Below are 18,499 nucleotides of genomic sequence, written 5' to 3' on the forward strand. Positions count from 1 at the left end.
GTACATCTCTCGAGGCGGGCGAAATCGTGTTAAACACGCTGTCTCGGCCCTCCGGAGCGAAATCCAGAACAGCGCGGAGCGAAAAAAGACGACAGTGGAAACAGTCATCGCTAGCCCTGGCTCTAGTCAGACAAGCTCGAAGGGGCTGGACCCTTTTGCTAGAGATGTCGTCCGAATCCCGATGAGGCGAATAAGTACGAGCGAAGACGAATGTAACGGCTGACGCGAGGGATGGCGCTTCGATTTTCAGATTTCGACCAGTGTCCTACGAGGGGAATTATTCATGAGCGAGACGAGGGATGTGCTTTTTTCGGCTCCGAATTTCTTTTTTCTTCGCCGGAACTTTTAACGCGACTCCGCTGCGGTGACGAATGTGTTTGCGGGGGCTTTTCTCTATCGCCGAGCGTGCGGTGACCGGCGGTTTCGAGAGGAAGTATTTATGGCTAAGGGGGGATTAATAGTTCGGTATCTCGTTTCGAATGACGACGTCTTTGGAGTTGGATGAGGAATTCGTACGCCTGAAAATGATTGCCGAATCATCATTCCTCGAGCTTACCGTACACACACAAACACTCGGCTCACACACATACGTTTAAGTTTCTCGCGGCGGTGGTGCTCCGAATCAAAGATATTTACAAACTTTCCAGGCCGGAACAACTTTCCACTCTCCGTTTTGAAAATAAGACCTGAGGAAAATCGTAAAAAGAAGCGAGTATTCCACACGGCGCACTGCATCGAAGCCAAATAAAACAGACGCAAAAAGAGAGGAAGCAGTCGACTCTCTCGACGCCAGCTCGCGCAGTTTGATTAGGCATTTGCATTTTACGCTTCGATTCTCTCTCTCTCTCTCTCTCTCTCTCTCTCTCTCTCTCTCTCTCTCTCTCTCTATCTCTCCTTCGTGTTTACGTGTATACGCTCGCACACATACACACAGATCTCTCCGTCTTTCTTTCTCTCGAGGGGGCAGTTCGCATGCATTGTACGCTCCGGGCGCGCGACACGATTGGAGAACAAAGTTGGGGAAAAAGGAGTGCCAATCAGGTAGAAAAGTATCGAGGGATGAGGCCAGTTGGCTCGAGGATGCGAGGCAGTAGCTGAAAAGACGAGCTTCGTGAGGAAGATGGCAAATGAAGGGCTTTCGACTTTCGAAAACTAAAATGAAGACTACACTTGAAACGTCTCTTATTTTTCATGCACAAAGTGCGCGCGAGATTTCGAGACTCGGTTATTTGATTTCGAAAGTACAATTAGTCGGGAAGCGCCGTGAGAATAAAAAGCCCGGCATCCCGAGAGCAGGCAGAGGCGAACAATGAGAGCTCCGCGCTCGGCGCTCATTAAATAGCAGAAATAATGGCGACCACTTTGAAGCGGGAAAGTTTACCTAAGTTGGATAAATTCTGGTAAATTGTTGCCTTTATTCGAGATTAAAGAGAAAAGAAGTTTAAATTAACTCTTGATAAATCCGTTTGTTCTTCGCGACTCGCGCGCTGCAGTGTGAAGTACGACCTTAGAAAGCGAGAGGGAGGGGGAAAAGTACAAAGAGAGGTGCGCGAAAGTATAGTGAAAAGAGGGAGAGAGCGATAGAGAGAAAGGAATTCTCGAGCTTTAAAAGCTTGCGGAAAGCACGGATGCTACTTCCGCTTCTATTTCTCTATCTCTTTATCTTCCCTCTTCTCTATTCTCTGTCTTCTTTACTGGCCTCCGCGAGAGCCTTTTCAAAGTTAAACTTAGCCAGCTCTCTTCCCGTCGTTGCGGCTGAGAAGAATCGCTGTACGTGTTTTAATTTCGCGAAGTACGCGAACTACGATCGAAGACACCTCTTCCGGCCGTTTTCTCGCGAAATTTCATGGAAAATTTTTAAACGTTTCGTTCTTTTCGAAAAGGGAATTTTTAGTCGAAAATCTACTCGCGGAGTTTCGGTGTCAAGCGCGAGTACACGCGAGTTTAGAATTTAAAACGTCAAAAGCAGGAAGAGAGCGAGTGCCACATCATAAAAGTTGCAGAAGCCTAGTTCGTACGGTTGAAACGTCGGATGTATTATAAATCTGTATTTCGCAGAGATGAGAATTCCGGAACGTATGATAATAATTAATAAGAACAGTAGAGGAACGAGGACAAAGTGATTTTGCGAAACACGCATACTTCTCTCGTCGTCACAGTCAAATTCCAGCAAAGTTCACGTGTGTTTCTCTCTCTCGACAATGAATTTCAAGTCTGGAGAGTAGACACGACACACATACGCCGGCTCTTTTTCACGGCGATGCCGTCCACGAAGTAGGTCCGACGACGAGCAAAGGGGATGATTACAGCAGTAGAGTAGTTTTACATCAAAGAGTCGGGCCGGAAGCTTCAGAGGGAGAAAAGAGAGACTCGAAACAGACCTTGTCATGCGGCGCGTGCGCGCCTCTTATTATTCCTCCTTTCGATATGTCCCTTCTCTCTTTATCGCAAAGAGCTACTGCAGTACAGCTTTTCTCTTTCTCTCTCTCTCTCTCTCTCTCTCTCTCTCTCTCTCTCTCTCTCTCTCTCTCTCTCGATGTTGCTCCAAAGGAAGACGTACATGCAGCTGCGCATCTCGTGTAATAAGAGAAAAGAGGGAATGAGGCCTTTTTCTCTCTCTTTGGGTTTTGTTCTCCTTTCTGACTAGCTGATAGGATGTAAAAAGTCATGGGAGAGAAAGACGTACAATGAGCCGAGTTACACGGCCGTGTTTAACAAAGAGGTTTTGCATCGGACGTATATCCGATTCTTGTTGTATAGTTGTGCAGCTTTGGTGAGCGGAAGGCTGTATGCGATTGTTTATGACATAAGGGAAATTGTTTTTGCGCTGACAGAGAGGCAAAAGCGTATGAAAAATTAACAGCCTTTTATTTCTGGTGCGAAAAAATTAAATAGAAATAAAAAAGTCGTAGCATACGATTTATTAAAGCTTGTGATTTGCCAATAAACATTTGTTTCGGTACTTGGAATTCAATAACTAACGCAGCGTATTATATTAATTTGCAATACTATCTATTAAAGTAACTAATCGAGGTAGGATAAATATTGAATACGCAGCGTAAATGTTATTTATTAATTTGCAGCCCACTACAATAATTTTAATATTTTTCTACAATCACACCAATAAATACAATAGAGTACTTACTGCCTTCGTGAAGCCCTGAATAACGTAAAATTTGACAATGACGAAACGTTCATTAGAAATCCAGTAATTCAATAAAACAATTCTAGTACCAGCCTTTTTTTTCACTGCGTGACGTTTACACTCGTCGGATCGAGCTCGCTGATGCAAATAAAGTGCAAAATGCAGCCTCTCTCTCTCTCTCTCTCTCTCTCTCTCTCTCTCCCCGTGTTTATATTGACCGCACGACGGGCGCCCACGACGACGGTTAATTCCAACGTCCACTGTCTAATTTATTGACACTTGAATTTTTAACCGGACAGCGCTGCACCGCTCGAATGACAATATCCGCTCTTTCTCTCTGCGCAGCTCTTTTTGCGAGAGAGAGAGAGAGAGAGAGAGAGAGAGAGAGAGTTGGGGCTTCGATTACCCGAGGCCCCCCGTGAGTGCGCTTAACTTATTTGTAAATATTTACCGCCGGCGTTACGAGTGTCGCGTGAAAAAACAAACGAGTTTTACGGGACTGCTTTTTTTTACAGCGTTTGCTTCGTTAATAGGTGATGTGGGCGTATAATTGAGTTGTCAGAATTTTATGCTTTTTTCAAGCTGTACAGTAAAAGTAAACCCTGGCTTTGTTGGAAATTAAGTCTATTAATCGAGAACAATTTTATTTGCAACAAAGAGAAAACCTAGTGACTTACATTGCTTAACAATTGAAAAAAAATATACAATTCTATGCTCTTGTTGGCGTAGCTTGAGCTCTAATTTTCCATAAAATATTTCAAACCCTGGAGAAGCCGACAAGTTGTACAAGAACCGGATTAACAAATGTACGAAAATCAGCTCTTTGTCCTTCAATTCAAAGTTCTGCCCCATAGAATCAAGTACAATAACAGCGCGAGCAAATTCATATCCACGTCCAAATCTCATTCCACCCTCACACATACGCAGACACATCCCTAATCAAAGCCAGCCTCGCCAATTCTATCTCTTTTCAACTCGGAAAATAGCTCGGCCCTTCGGTTTCGCGAATTAATCCGCGCGGCCGGCATTAAGAGCAGCCGTCGCAGCAGTAGCAGCAGCAGTAGCCCTATTAATTTCTTACTCGCGCTTGCGGGGGTCGTGCGCGGCGGATAGCAGGTCACGTGCTCGCGCGGCCGAGTTTCCGTCGAGTTTTACACTTGGCGTAATTACGCGAGGAAACTGCGCTTTTCGGAAGAAAAAAGAAAAGCAGATATAGTCCGGCCTGATGAAGAGGAAGATGGAACTCGTTAATCATCTCTATGGCTATATGCGTAGTGCTTGATTTTTGGACGTTTAATTCGCTTGAATTTTTTAATGCGTAGCTTTGACCACTTCTTTTTTCCTTTTAGAATAGTATACGTTTGTTAGCACAGAGCGTAATTGGAAGAAGGTTTAGAATCGAGGGAGCTTTTTTGAAAATGTTGAAAATACATTTCAATCGCGTGCGGCAAAGTGCAGCAGGGTTGGAGGAGCTTTTATACTTTTAATACGGAAATTATTATTATTCAGCAGAGCGCTATCTAACCCTCGGCGCAGCTCTAACTTCAAATGTATTCCGAAGTACGAGAAACTTAAGTTCTCACGGGAGAGTAGCGCGAGAAATAGAAAGGGGGCCAGAGAGAATAGTTTATTGGCAAATACGCAAAGTTACAATTGAAAGCCTCGATGCAGTATTCCATTATTTCTTTGCCAAAAGCTTTCACTCCGTTTCCCGAGTTGAACCAGTCCGTTTCAGTTAAAAATCCTCGAAAATTCAAAATCAACTCTTCCTCATATTCTCGTAATAATACTCGCGCATATCAATTTCCCATATCACCGCGCTCGACGTGCGCACACATCGCTTCCAGAGAGCCCGCATGTAACGCGGCCCTTTCAAGTCCCTCGGCAAATTAATAGGCGATTTTTATTCGAGTCGCAAAACAGTAAGAGAGGGCCAGGGTTGGCGGATCTCCTCGCTTCCGACAATGGAACCAATCTCGCGGAAAATGTGAAAATTCTACGAGTAGCAGAGCGAGGCTCGTTCGCTATGCCTGGTCGGTTTGATGCGGGCATAATTGAGCGTGGCCAAATTATTAGAGGGAGCGAGGCGCGCGCGCACTCGCGTACAAAGCCACTTCCGGCAGATTTTCACCGGCGCAGGAAATTTCGGATCGACGCGCGAGAGCGAGCTCCGATCGATCGACGGGCTGAGGTGTAATTTGCAAATTCGCTATAGGCGAGGGAGAGATTTTGAAACGTTTTCTTTGGAATTTTCGCGGTAGATATTGATGATTTAGAACTAAAGTCGTTTTTCCTCGGACGCAATTGCGCTAAAAGCTCAGCCAGTAAAAATCGAAACCTGAAAAGCCGCTCTTTCTTTCATTCAAAAAGCTCACGTACATACACAGTCTTCGCGCAAGTGCGGCGTATTTTTAGAAAAAATTGACCCACGGCAGCCAATGAGGAGGAAGGCATTAGCGAGAGTAGCGTTGGTACAAGCCGAAAAAAAGGTTACGTCGCGCGTGGAGGCATCATTGCCGAGAGCGACGAGAGCCAACCCCTTCACCCGGATTCTACGCTTGGCAGAACTCGTGATCCGAATTTTCTCTCGCTCTTTCGAGGCTGCGGCTCGATTTAGCTGGCTCCGAAGGTTTTTTTTTATTCGGTATCCAATGCCGAAGAGCAATGCGAGGCGAATTGTATATAGAGGTGGGCAGACGAGGCAGTGGATAAATTCTGATGTAATGAGCCAATTTTTTTCGATGAGGATTTTACTTTTGTGTTCGAGGTGTATTCGGATTTTTGTAAAAATATTATGTGGTCGAACAGCGAATTCGATAGCGGATATTGTTTTTATACGTCCTTTTATCCTCCAATACAGCAGAATCGCAAAAGTTGTCGGATTTCACTGTTTCCTAGTATAACAGTGTATTCGAAACTGCGTTTGTTTTTAGATTAATTTTACTCTGGTCAAGCGTAAAAGAATCAACGTACACGCCGTTTATCTCTACGGTATCGTAGAGTTGTGTGGTGAACAGTGATACAACTTACGGTATCGTAAGTTGTATCACTATTCTTTGATTTTTTCTAAAATACAATATGCTACATAAAGCCTATTATGTGAAGTTGTAGAAGGTTGCACGAAACTATTTGTACGCGTTCGATCGCAACTGGATATCACTGTGTGAATTTTCGTTTATCGAATGTACGTGTATTTGTGTGTTCAAAAATCGAAATTCAAGTGTAATTTTCGACTCACGTGACCAAATCGATTAGGATGTACTACTCACCTGAAACAGACAGAAAATCAATCATTAATTCCAATCCACCAAAACTCAATTAACGGTAAAAAACCAACATTTTACTATATGGTGCATCCCTCGGCATAAGTAATTTTCGATCCATCAGCGTCGAAAAAAAAGAACCAACCCCGAGCTTCAATTTTCCCTTCGGCAAACATCAAATCTCCTCTCTCTTCCCCAGACAAATCCACATTCATTTACAGCAGCACTCGTCCAGCGTCAGCAGAGCAAACGAGTTCGTCCTCGCGATATATAGACACAGCCACGTATAGGGCTTCCAAAAAAGAAAAGCCCGAAAAACAGCGAAGAAACATAGCCAAAGCTATACACACACACGTTGTGTATATCTGCAGACGTGGCAGATCATGCGAAGCCCCCACAAACACACACACACACACATCCCTTTTTCCAGCCCCGGGACGAAACACATCGTTACCCAAACGCTCGACACCGTCCTAGCCAAGCTACGGCCGAAATAAATCCACATCAGACCAGGACTACACGTCGCGAATGACGAGAGGGAAAGAGTGGAGGAGCGTTTCCTCATTTCGTCCTGGTCTGGCTTTCCTCTCGGCTCTTTCTTCCTTTTTTTATTCCGGTCCGCGTTGCGTAATCCTACTTGCCGAGTCTTCCTCCTCTGCGCGACGACGAGGTTTTTATCCCGCGTTTGACTGTTGAAACTCTTCTCGTTGCCTTCGTTTGTTTGCGAGCTTGTCGTTGTTGTTTTCTTTTTTCCCGCCGCGTGTACTCGCTGGATCTGTAATCTCCTTACGTAATCTCCCGCTGGATTTTCGTTAAAGTTTTTTGCCCCGGTGCTTTTAAGTCGTTCCGAGATTATCAAAGTTTTTCTTTTGGGCTTCGTAATGAGTTGCCAAATGCGGAGTGTTGAAACGGATTGTGGAGCTGAATTTGGTGGAACGATCTTCTTGACTAGTTCGGGATGAATATATTTACTGCATCGAGCTAAACATACACCCGGCTAATTTACTTCATTAGATTCCGCGTTTGCCGCGATGCGCCGCGTAAATACACTCGTCCTATTTTTAACGCGACAAGCGATACAAGTGCTCACACCTCGATTATTCAGATCGATGTCGTTCGTTGTTTTCGTAAAATTTGCAGCAGCTCTGCATCCCCCGAATATAAAAGTCGACTAAAGTCCATACACACAGCTGATTCAAAATTAAATCGTTCGTTTATTTACCCGCACACGAAAATCGATACCAGCCAGAATAACCACCATCACACACACATAGCGGTTGACAGGGGGAATAGCGAGAGAGAGAAACGGGCGCAAAACCACAGGGAAAACTTTCTCGCGTCTATCCCGAGTAGTCGTCGTCTCTTTCGTCGCCCGCGACGAGACCGCAACGCGCTTCGAATCAAAATTCGCTATGCAACCAGCTCGCTCTAGAGCATATAGGGGCTTCAAAGGAACGCGTTCAATCTGCGCCTGGCTTTTCCGGACGGAGAGACGGGGAAAAGTTTTTCAGACCGACAGCGCCCGACTGGCCCAGTTTGAGACATCTTTCAGGGGATTTTGCGCGCAGCTGAGTATTACATAGTTTTGAAAATTTCTCGACGAAGCGCGAGCTTCTGCAGCCGGCATATAATATACGCTGATGTAACAACGTCGAGGATCGCGCGTATCTCTCAATTTTGGGGGGGCTGTTAATCAAACGTGTGCACAGTAAAATGGAGCTTAGCTATGCATGAAGTGGATACATGGAACGGCAGGCTGGTGATTACTCTTGCAAGTTTAGAGTTGGCAGTATAATCCATATCAACGCGGTCTACGAAACCCAATCAGACGAACCTGTGCGCTACGCGTATGTGTATATACATGTATAGAGCTTTGTACACTGCGCGAGGATGGATTGTTACATTAATGAGGTATGCATTGCCGGTGAATTGATGCTATTAAAACTGATGATTCAAAAAAACGTCCCCAGCCACATCGGTGTATCTCGATTACAAGGAATATATATCCTCCGTGGTATACACTCCAATTAAAGCCTTCATTACACGCGAGTGAGAGGCGTATACGAAAATCCCCCGCTAAATTCCGATACACGCGCGCGACCTCGAGAGAGAGAGAGAGAGAGCTTTCACCCAAACTTTTCCGCTATGTATACCCTATACTCGGGTCGCGGCAACGAGAAAGTCATCCACAGAGAGCACAGGGGGGCAATGGTAATCACGCATAAATAAAGCCCAACCGACCGATGTTACGAACAGGTCGATCGTTCGCGAGCGCGTGATCCGGGGGCAAATTAATAGTAGGACGTCGGGATAATTAGCCGAAAACCACGCGGGGCATTAGCTCGAAATGTGCCACACAGTGTATAGAAGTGTATAGTGTGTGTGTGTGTGTGCCGACGAATCGAGCACACGTATACACTAACCAGCCAGCGGCACCTCGTTCGACGACTCTGTGTGCGGCGGCGGCGGCGTCAGATCGAAATTTATTTGGGTCGCCCTCTGATTATCCCGATGAATACGCCTCGGGTGGGTAGAGAGATCTCTTTCTCTCTCGCGCGCTTTGTTCTCTCTCGTTGGAGCTCCTTTTCGCGCTCGGTTACCACGAGGCGGTTAATGTTTCTAGCGACGACGTCTCGCAGAAAGAGAGAGAGAGAGAGAGAGAGAGAGAGAGAGAGAGAGAGAGAGAGAGAGAGAGAGAGCGAGCGAGAGAGAGAGAGAGAGAGCGAATTGCCGAATCTACGATCGACGGTTATACGCACGTGCGGGGGCTTCTTTGTCATGCGCCCGTACTTGGCTTTTTTTCCTGGCTGCTCTATTCGATCTCTTTCTTGTACCGCTGGCCTTTTTGGGAGAAAAGCCGCGGTCGCGGCGGATCAGCTCGGATCGAGACGGTCTTTCGGCTCGACTTAGCTTTGACGGCTGCGGCTCTGTGATTGCTAATTGAAATTCGAGGGGAGAGTGTACAGCAGCTGTTGTGGCGGGGTTGTCGCTGAATTTCTTTGTAATAAAACCGCTTTATCAATTTCCCCACAGGCTGAAAATTACTTCCAGCTCCACTTCCCCTAATCGCGAGAGCTTCTTCTCCGAAGCTGTAAAAACCGAGAGAAGGAAGTAAAATCGCGAAATCATCAGTCGTCGCCTCCGCCCACGTTATATTTTTATTTCCCACTGTCATCCTGAAGCGATTGTCTCCTCGTTACGAGCAGCAGCGGCGCGGAAGAATCGAACGAGCTTGCGAGCAACATAGAAAAGCATTATGACAGAAGAGAGCGAGAAAGCCCGTCTTAATGAACTCCTCCTTGTGCCGTAGCGCGCCTCGGCCAGTGCGCGATAACGAGAGACGGCTTCTGTATAGCACGCATCGATATCGACAGCAGCGGCGCAGAGAGGGAGGGACGTTATATCCTTGTTCGCAGTCGCGCGGTAATGGACGCCTGTTGTGCTTAATCGTGCCCGTTCATTATGAGAGCCAGTCGGCCGAGGAATCGTTGCCGTCTTTTTCTCTCTTATACGGAATAGCTGGGAAGGTACGGGGGATTCAATTATTTTGCACATGCACGATTGCTCGGAGAGAGGATCGAGTGGACTGGATGGGAAGTCCTCTCTCTTGGGCTGGCTCGTGATGAGTTTTGCCCAGCTTTGCTGTGGGTTATTATTGTTTCGATAAATCATCCTTTGGATGGTGTCTTAGTATTTTCTTCTCCGACGACGGTATAACGAGATGGAATTGATGAAAGTTTTCGGTTAGGTAAATAGATCTGAGGGATGCATCGTTAATAACTGACACTGAACGTCAGCTATATAATTTCTTGACTTACTTAAACTTTAAAAACTTTAACGGAAATCATGGTAAATAAAGTGGACGACTTCGAAAATCCAAATTTCAACCGGGGTATAATTCCGCAACGTCTTCGCGAGTACATCCGTGGAAGGATAGTCATAAATATTTGACTGTCGTAATGCCCCAGCTAGGAAACGAGAAAACGCGCAGGAAGAAGCGAGAGCGCCGCCAACCCTCCGCCGGCGGTATAGCCCACAACGAAGCCTGCTCGCTATATAGATATACTTATACTTGTGTGTGTGTGTGTGTGTGTGTAGCTACTCTTTCTCTCTCGCACTTCGTCGAGTGAAGTATCGATCGCTCGTAAACTTCTTTACGGGGGTGGTAGGAGAGAGAAGGCATTATTCGCGGGCTAGCCGACTGCATTTATAAACGCGGCCACCTGTGCACTCATTGAGCTCACTGGCACGAGTCCAGAGGCTCTATCTCCCTCTCTCTCTCTTTCTCCTGTTGGCCGCCGCCAGAAAATCGGAACTGCAGCTATTTCTTCTCTTCCTTTTTCGCGGCGCGCCGGAGCATCATTCCTCTCTCTGCTTGCTCTTTTTTTCGTAGGAGAGTCGCGCAGCTCTGCTACTGCCATATAGCCTACTTTTTCATTAATCATTGTGTTCTTTTGAGACTTTTTTCGGATACAGGTACAAAGGAGATTTTTTAGTCGGAAGGGGGAGTAGACGAGCCTGTTTCTTCTTTCATGCCTCGCTAGGATCGGGAAATTAATATTTGAGCAGGTGATCGCGGAGGTTCTTCTCCCTGGCCTTAATGGTTTTTTTCTCGCTTCGCTCCCGAGGAATATAATCATTTTTCTTGCACGGGAGATGGTATGACTCGCGGTATAGCAGCGGCTGATAATGGATTGCTCAGCACCACGGCTGCACTTTCCGTAACGCGCGCTGGTCCTTTATCCAATCCATTTCTCGATCCTCTGGAATAAGGCTGTGTACGTCCAGGACATCTGTCAGACAGAGACCAGGTCAGCCATGCCAACGGCATACTCAGCAGGCATCATACACAGCGACGACTTCAATATTCCCAACCCCTTAATCTTGCCGCGTCGAATACTTCCTCTCCGTGCCGGCGATGCGCAATCGATACCCTGTTACCGGATCACGCGAGACACGCGTCTGCAGCACAGACGCACACAGACATAAAGCTCCTATTCCGCACGCAAGCTCCTGCAGGTCGTCCCTTCGGAGCTGCGACGTTAAGCGTGACGCGTCACGTATCCGACCTAGTCCTCCTCTCCTCTCTCTTCGTCGGTGATGAATGCGCGCGTCTGTTTACAACGAGAGAGACAGAGAAACCATCGACCGACTCGGATCAAACGCACGTTTCCGATCATTTGTCGTCGGCGACAATGGCACGCGCGAGCGCAAGCCGTTGTTACATCGATGCCCTGAGCTATACCGTACCTGCAACGGCGGTATAGACCCCCTGCGCTGACAATGAGGCTTGCTCTGTCAAAGGGCTTCTGTCTGCTGTGTGTGGATTCAATGATGATGGCCAGGAGATGCCAAGCTCGCGTATCTTCTGGGTGATGCGTTCACGAGCCGGGTTATTGCTGGGATATATCTTGAACCGAGAAAGCGAGACTACGCGTGTATGGAGAATGGATAGGTTGTGTTTGGGAATGGAGCTTTGAGTTCTGCTACCGCGCGCGCGTTCGATAAATTCTGCGCTTTGATATGAGCGAACGCCGCTTTGTTACACAATGGGGAGACGATAAAAAAGTATAATTAGTATAATTTTAAAAAGAGAAAACAATGTATTCGCTAACGGTTTTTGTCGACGGGGAGCAAAAACGCAGAAAGATTATAAACTCCGATGCAGCAGTGAATTAAATATTATGTTTATAGCGGCGGCAGAATAAAAGCCAGCTCCCTCTCTGCACCCTGTTATCATTTGCGTCGAACAATCAAAAAGCCGACAATGAATAATGCGTATAATTGATGCTACAATAACCGTAAAACATTTGCCCGCGAATAGAATTCAGATGCAGATCAAATTGGCTTCAAATATTTTTCCGCTTCCCCACCCCTCTCCACACTCCGTTATTTGCAAGTTAAATTCAGAGCGCCCGACGCGCACATTTTCCGCTATAATTAATAATTCGCGGAGCGGAAAATTCGCGACCTAATTCCCGATACACAAAAACACTTCGTCGCTTTGTGTTCTCCTCACCTCGCTCGGCTTCGTCATTATTTTCAAAATCCACAGATGCAAAATTACTTTACAGTTGGCAGAGCGTTATTTCTCCGGGTAATCAGAAAGCTCCTCTCGCGAAATACTGCGCGGATTTCAGTGAGAAATAAATATGTAGCCGAGCTTCCGACATTTTTCCCTCTTCTTCGTTTTTTATCGTCGCGATGCGCGCCGGCGAAAAAAAAGGGACGACGTCGGGGGTTAAAAGTGAAAAGAACTCGATGGAGCGCAAAAAGGGTATGTGTGCGGAATGCTAGTGCTGCTGGTTTGGTTGCGAGAGAGACGAGGATTTTACCCTCGTGTGGTTGACGTAATGAGGGGGAGAGGTGTCGCGATTTCATCCGGATGTTTGATTTTTCGATTTAGTGAACACGCTTGGATTTTCGATTTTTGGAGCGATTTTCGGAGTTGACTTTACCTCTATTAAAATGAAAAGTTCGGAGTTTGCAAAGTTCGCGAGCTGCGGATGAAACGAAAATAGTTGTAATTTCAAAAAAGGTGGAATTTTCATCCAGGAAGAGCGGACCCTCTCGCGTAAATAAAATTCATGTATTCCACAAGGTACAAAGCCTACCGTAGAAAAAAAACATTCGGCGAAAAAAATAAAAGAATCCAGCGTGACTCACACGCTTCATAACCGAAGCCTCCCAACGTCATCCAGGACTCCTGATTCATATTCAAAAGAGAAAGCTCACGGTGTGCAGACTCGGAACCCTTTCAAAACTCACCACCACAGCGCTACTGTCCCTACTTACACACACACACACACTAACGCATGAAGCCTCTGCGCACACATAACGATATCTCACGAGCGAGCCATCGATTCGCTTAATTTCGCTGACTTCCATACCGCAACACACCAGCGTATCGCGTCGAAGCTCTAGGCGCATTACGAAATTGCGTCGAGCTTAAAACCTGATACCCGTAAGGATGCAGCGGTTCGATATGCGTAGGCATAGATGCGCGAGAGATAGAAGCTCGGAAAATTCGGCTGTGCGAGAGGGCGATATGCATATTTGTTGCGCGTATTATTCCCTTTGTATTGCGCACGAGGGCTGCTGCGTAGTACAGGCGTATTACGTCGGCAGTCTGTATTTGCCTATATCTGACGGTCAATGGTTCGCTTTCTGATTATTGGCAGAATCTACGCGCTCTTGTATTGGTCGGCTCGAGGCATCGACTGGAACTGCATAGTCTATTGAGCTCTTTCTACATCGAGGCTTTCCCTGCGGGGGCTGTGTGTTTGTTTAGTCGTATGCGAGGTATCTCTGCGGTACTGATCCCTGCGTGGGTGTGGATATCGTTTACCAGCGTCGATGTGCACTTTTTCACGTATAGCCTTGATTACCGATCAACGTTTAATTGGCGTCGAATTTTTCATCGCGCTTTTTATCCAAAACAAGCAACCGAACCCGTGCTCTTCATGCTCGGCTAGCGACCAAAACGCCCGGCAACGCAGATTTTAAACTTTAAATATCGACCGCTTCCCCAAACTTTCCAACAGCGTTACACGGCTAAAACTCCCTCCCAAACTCTCGGAAAAAGCATCAGCGCCCCCTTCAAAAAAGCGTCCTCCCCCCAGCAGCCTAAATTCGTAACGACACGCTTGTTCCGCTGCTCTCGACTCACCTGTCCATCCCTGCAGCCCAAGCCTCTGCAACATGCATAGCAGCAGCCGGAGACTGTGTACACGTATACCAGCTCTCGAGTCCTACTAAAAGCCCCGAATTCCCGATAGACTATGCCACGACGACGCGTCGCAATATCGTTGGATTATTTAATCAGACACAGCATCAGCGCAGCTATTCTCGTTTCGCATTATGCCGAGTCGGATAACTTTGCGCTCTTTCGTATGTATAGGCCCGAGCTTACTTTTGCTTTTTTGTTTGCGGGGGCTGTATGGAGGGAAGTTTTTAAGCACTCGGGGCTATATACAGAGAGCTGCGATAAAGTTTCGCGCGCTTGCGATTTCAAAGGCGAACGGAGCGAGCGAGAGCCTTTTTTCTTTTCTATCTTGGGGGAGCGAGTAGTTTGCATATTTACGGACGGAGGGTATAGTCGAGGGGGAACGAAATTTGCTTTTCGAGCATCAGCGTTCGGTTTGTTGTACTCGAACTTTTTTCTGCTTACCGGCACTTCAGTTTCTGGACCGTGATTTTCTAATCAACCTGTCTCACCGAACTCGGAGTTTTCTACTGAAAAAATCAGCGAAAAATCCAGACCAACGTTAACTGAGCTTCCGACAAGCTTTCCCGCCGGTACCACTTCATAATCCTCCTCGGCGGACGATTTAATGCACCGACGTCTTCGATGTTCTGCAGCAGCAGCGCAGATACACACGGCGACGACTGCAAAGTTGGTGCGCGGGACGAAAGTTACCTACGCGCATCGCTGCACAGCGGCTCGTTTAACCCGATGTTTATATTCTCGCGCGCGCTCACTCTTGGCACTCGTGTTATAACTCACGGCGGAGCTTTCGTTGGAGCTTGAATCTCTGTTGTCTTGCAGGCTTGGTTCTTAAAGATTCGGGATACTTTAGTTCTCGTATTAGGTAACATTGAAAGATTTTGAGAAATAAGAGTCGTTCATAGAAGAGAGAAATCTTCTTATTGTTATAGTCCATCCGGATACTTCCACGACTTTGACGACTCGCAGAGACATCCGCTAAGAAGCGACGATGTATAACGTCGATTTGGACTCTTGTAGTAAATAAGCTTTAAAATTAGGTCAATCGTAAGCTCATTTCGCGCACCGTACACCATCGAGTTGTTAAGTCTTCAAGTGGATTATTTAAGAAAATGCTTCAGCAGCGAGTAACGAAAGCTCTTCTTTTCACTCTTAACGTGTTATATTTAGCAGCTTTTCTCTCTCTCTCTCTCTCTGTCTCTCTCTCTCTCTCTCTCTCTCTCTCTCGTCTCGCATGCAACAACTTTACAATTGCACGGATAGGTATTCAATTTTCAAACGCTAGTCTCTTCACTATCGGTCTTGCATTCGTTCGATTAACCTACTTACACGGATTTATTATTCAGGGTTGTAAATGTAACGACGAAGAATCGATTAAACGAATTAAATGTCTCGTCGTTACACCCCAGAACGTATGGCGACAAATTTAGTTGACGCTTTTGGATTATTTATACGGTTGGGGCGAAGCAAAAGTATTTAAACAAATATTTAAACAATTTCAAAAGCTCCCGACTCCGCAACTTTGAGAATACTTCGACTGCCTGCATGCGCCAAGCTAATTGTGAATTCCCTCCTAACTTCCATACACGCTAACAATGCCTGCTTCATCATTCACGAATCCATTTCTCGCCTACTGTAGTCCGAGAATCAACGCAGCAATGATAAACAATGAGACGATCGACTGCAGCCAAAAAGGACTGGAAGAAGAAAGCGAGAGCTTGAGTCAAAGGAAAGCGAAAAAAAAGGTTTAACGAGATAAGGGTCTGTATAACTGTGAGCGCAGGCAGGCAGCGGTGGTTGGCTTAGCTTTACGGCCGATATAAAGCGACGGATCGGATTGCTCGTATTCCGCCGAGGAATTACCGAGAAGTCACTGTAAAATTGCGCCCACCCGACGACGACGACGTCGAGAGAGAGAGAGCTTCTGCTTTCTCCTTTTTATTGGATTATCAGCTTTCGACGTATAGACCAGGCCTATACACCAGGCCAACTTCCTTCTCTCTCCCCCTCACTGTGTATACGATCGCCATTTCAATTTATCCGCGGAGAAGAGAGAGAGAGAGAGAGAGAGAGAGAGAGAGAGAGAGAGAGAGAGAGAGAGAGAGAGAGAGAGAGAGAGAGAGAGAGAGAGAGCTACAGATATCGGAGACGGATATCTGCGGATAATGCCGGGAAAGTTTTTGAAGATTGATCGTTGATAGAAGGATTTGAGACTGATTGAGCGCGCGGCTCTCTGGATATAAGATTTCCCGTAGCAGATTTAGGCTTTGGTATAACGTTACACCGAATTTCCGAATGAATTACCCATAGCATGCATACAGAGGCACTATTATATACCTTTCGTATACGCAGAGTATCAAAGCTGATTATTCAAGCTCGTTGAGGGTATAACGCGGACGCGGCGACCTCCCGGCGCCTGTAACAAAGCGATACGCAAATTTGCAAAATTACCCGCCCCCGCAGTTAAAGACGACGACGACGAGGAGGTGAAAAAATCCTCTAACTATATCGCTAAAACTTGGGATCCTTCAAATCAAAGACTTCCCGGAGTGAGAGGAGATAAGAGCTTGCAAGTTTCCACGGAAACTCAATTGATTTTAATTAATCGCTCGGCTGAAACTGCCGCCGGATGCGCATACTCCGTCCACTCGACGAATTAGTCTAAAACTCTGTCTCTACGTATAAGCCCTCGACGAGCGAAAGAATCGTTCAGACTCTCGTCAAATTACGCCGACTGCGCAGTATCATTTACATAAGAGCGTTAAAGTCTACTTACGCCAGCTCGGAGTTTAGTGTCGCGTGTATACCCTCCTTCTCGTTTCCTCCGTCCTGCTCTTCTCAAAACTGCGTTAGCATATCGACGCGTAGAAGCCTCTACATAGAGGATATCGTAAAACTCGAGTGAGAGAGTAAGGGGCCGAGGATTCGATATACGGAAATCACGGATGAAAAATTACCAAGCCCGAGCACGTCGGCCGGCGAGTTTGATTACCCGGGTAATTTCGAAATTATTCCACTGCAGCTCCACGACGACGACGCGCCACTGCTTCCTTGTGTCGCCGTCGCGTATTGCTTACACAAGTCACGCTCGGCTAATCGTAATTAGTGCTTCGATAGCGCCGTAAACAAAGTTTCCCCCGCCATGGACCACCTGGAGATGTGTGTACACACGGAAATTGTACGGAGGCATCGCGACGCTCGGAATAAACAAGTTCTACGGTATGGTACAGCGCGAGAAGGGAAGAGTGCGATTTTCGGCTGGATAAATCAGTGGATCGTATTATTGGTAAATTAACGCCGCGTGTATCGCACGTGTCGCGTGAGGGAAGGAAGAAATGGTTTTCTATATAACGATCGAGCGCACAAGCGAGCCGATATTGGAAGGAAGAATTTGATGAAGATTAAAGCCGCCGCGTCGCTATGCTATGACTGTTGCGTCCAAATGACTTTGCCGATATATCGGAATTTGGTTGGAATAAATGTAACGCGCCGGGCGGAGGGGACGAATTTAATAAAGACACGTAATGGCATGCGATATGTACGTTATCGCTAAACACACATACACAGAGCACAGCGATGTTGTTAAAATCGACAGCAGTAGTGCATTAATTAAACATCGCGCTCCTCGCTGCCGGTATTTACTTGTAAATAATGATTAATTATTTACCCTCCGGCTATGGCGCGCTTTTGTTCAAACATTTCTCTATTCCATTTTCGCTCTGATTGATCATTTTACGATCGTTTATTTCCGCAGAGTTTGAAAAAAAAAGAATAATTTCTCGAATAGAACACACTCACGACAGCGGAAAATTATGTTAAACGCGCGATCGAAAATTTTTCCAATATATTTCCGCGATGCAGCGCGTGTTGCGTCTGTCTTCTCTCCCTCTTGGTATTTCCCGGCACATCACGCGCGCCGGTTGCATTCGCCGATGCATCAAATATTCCGGAAATATTTCCAAGTCAAATGTCCTGGATTTACGACTGCGCGAGACGGAAAAATGAATTCCGCAAGCAACGCTGCCTCTGATAATTAATTGGCCCGAAGATTTCTCATCTCGTGATCGATCTCTATAGGAGCGAAATGGAATTTGCGTTTTTACGCTGCGGAATTTAATGAAATGATTAGCGATAGCTGTATGGCTGAATATATACGCGTAATCGATAATCTCGGTGTATACTATAGCTCGTAGTGTGTGTACGTTGTATGGAGGAGCATTATGCGCGCGCTCTCGAGTATTGAATTTTATAGATTCCATAAATATTTAACGCGTTAGCTCGGCAGATTTCTGGGCTGTTTTTAATGCAAATAAAGCTCGTTGCAGCTTTGAAAGTTTTTTTTTAAGAAGTTATTGAGTGCGCTTG

General features: G+C 46.3%; 1 protein-coding gene across 2 annotated transcripts in view; it reads right to left on the reverse strand.

The window, feature by feature from the left end:
* The window catches only part of LOC100120347 (bifunctional heparan sulfate N-deacetylase/N-sulfotransferase), a 106,867-nt gene that overhangs the window by 23,401 nt on the left and 64,967 nt on the right, over positions 1-18,499 (reverse strand). The window lies entirely within an intron of this gene.

The sequence above is a fragment of the Nasonia vitripennis genome, chromosome 2 (assembly GCF_009193385.2).
Source record: "Nasonia vitripennis strain AsymCx chromosome 2, Nvit_psr_1.1, whole genome shotgun sequence".
NCBI classification, from domain to species: Eukaryota; Metazoa; Arthropoda; class Insecta; order Hymenoptera; family Pteromalidae; genus Nasonia; species Nasonia vitripennis.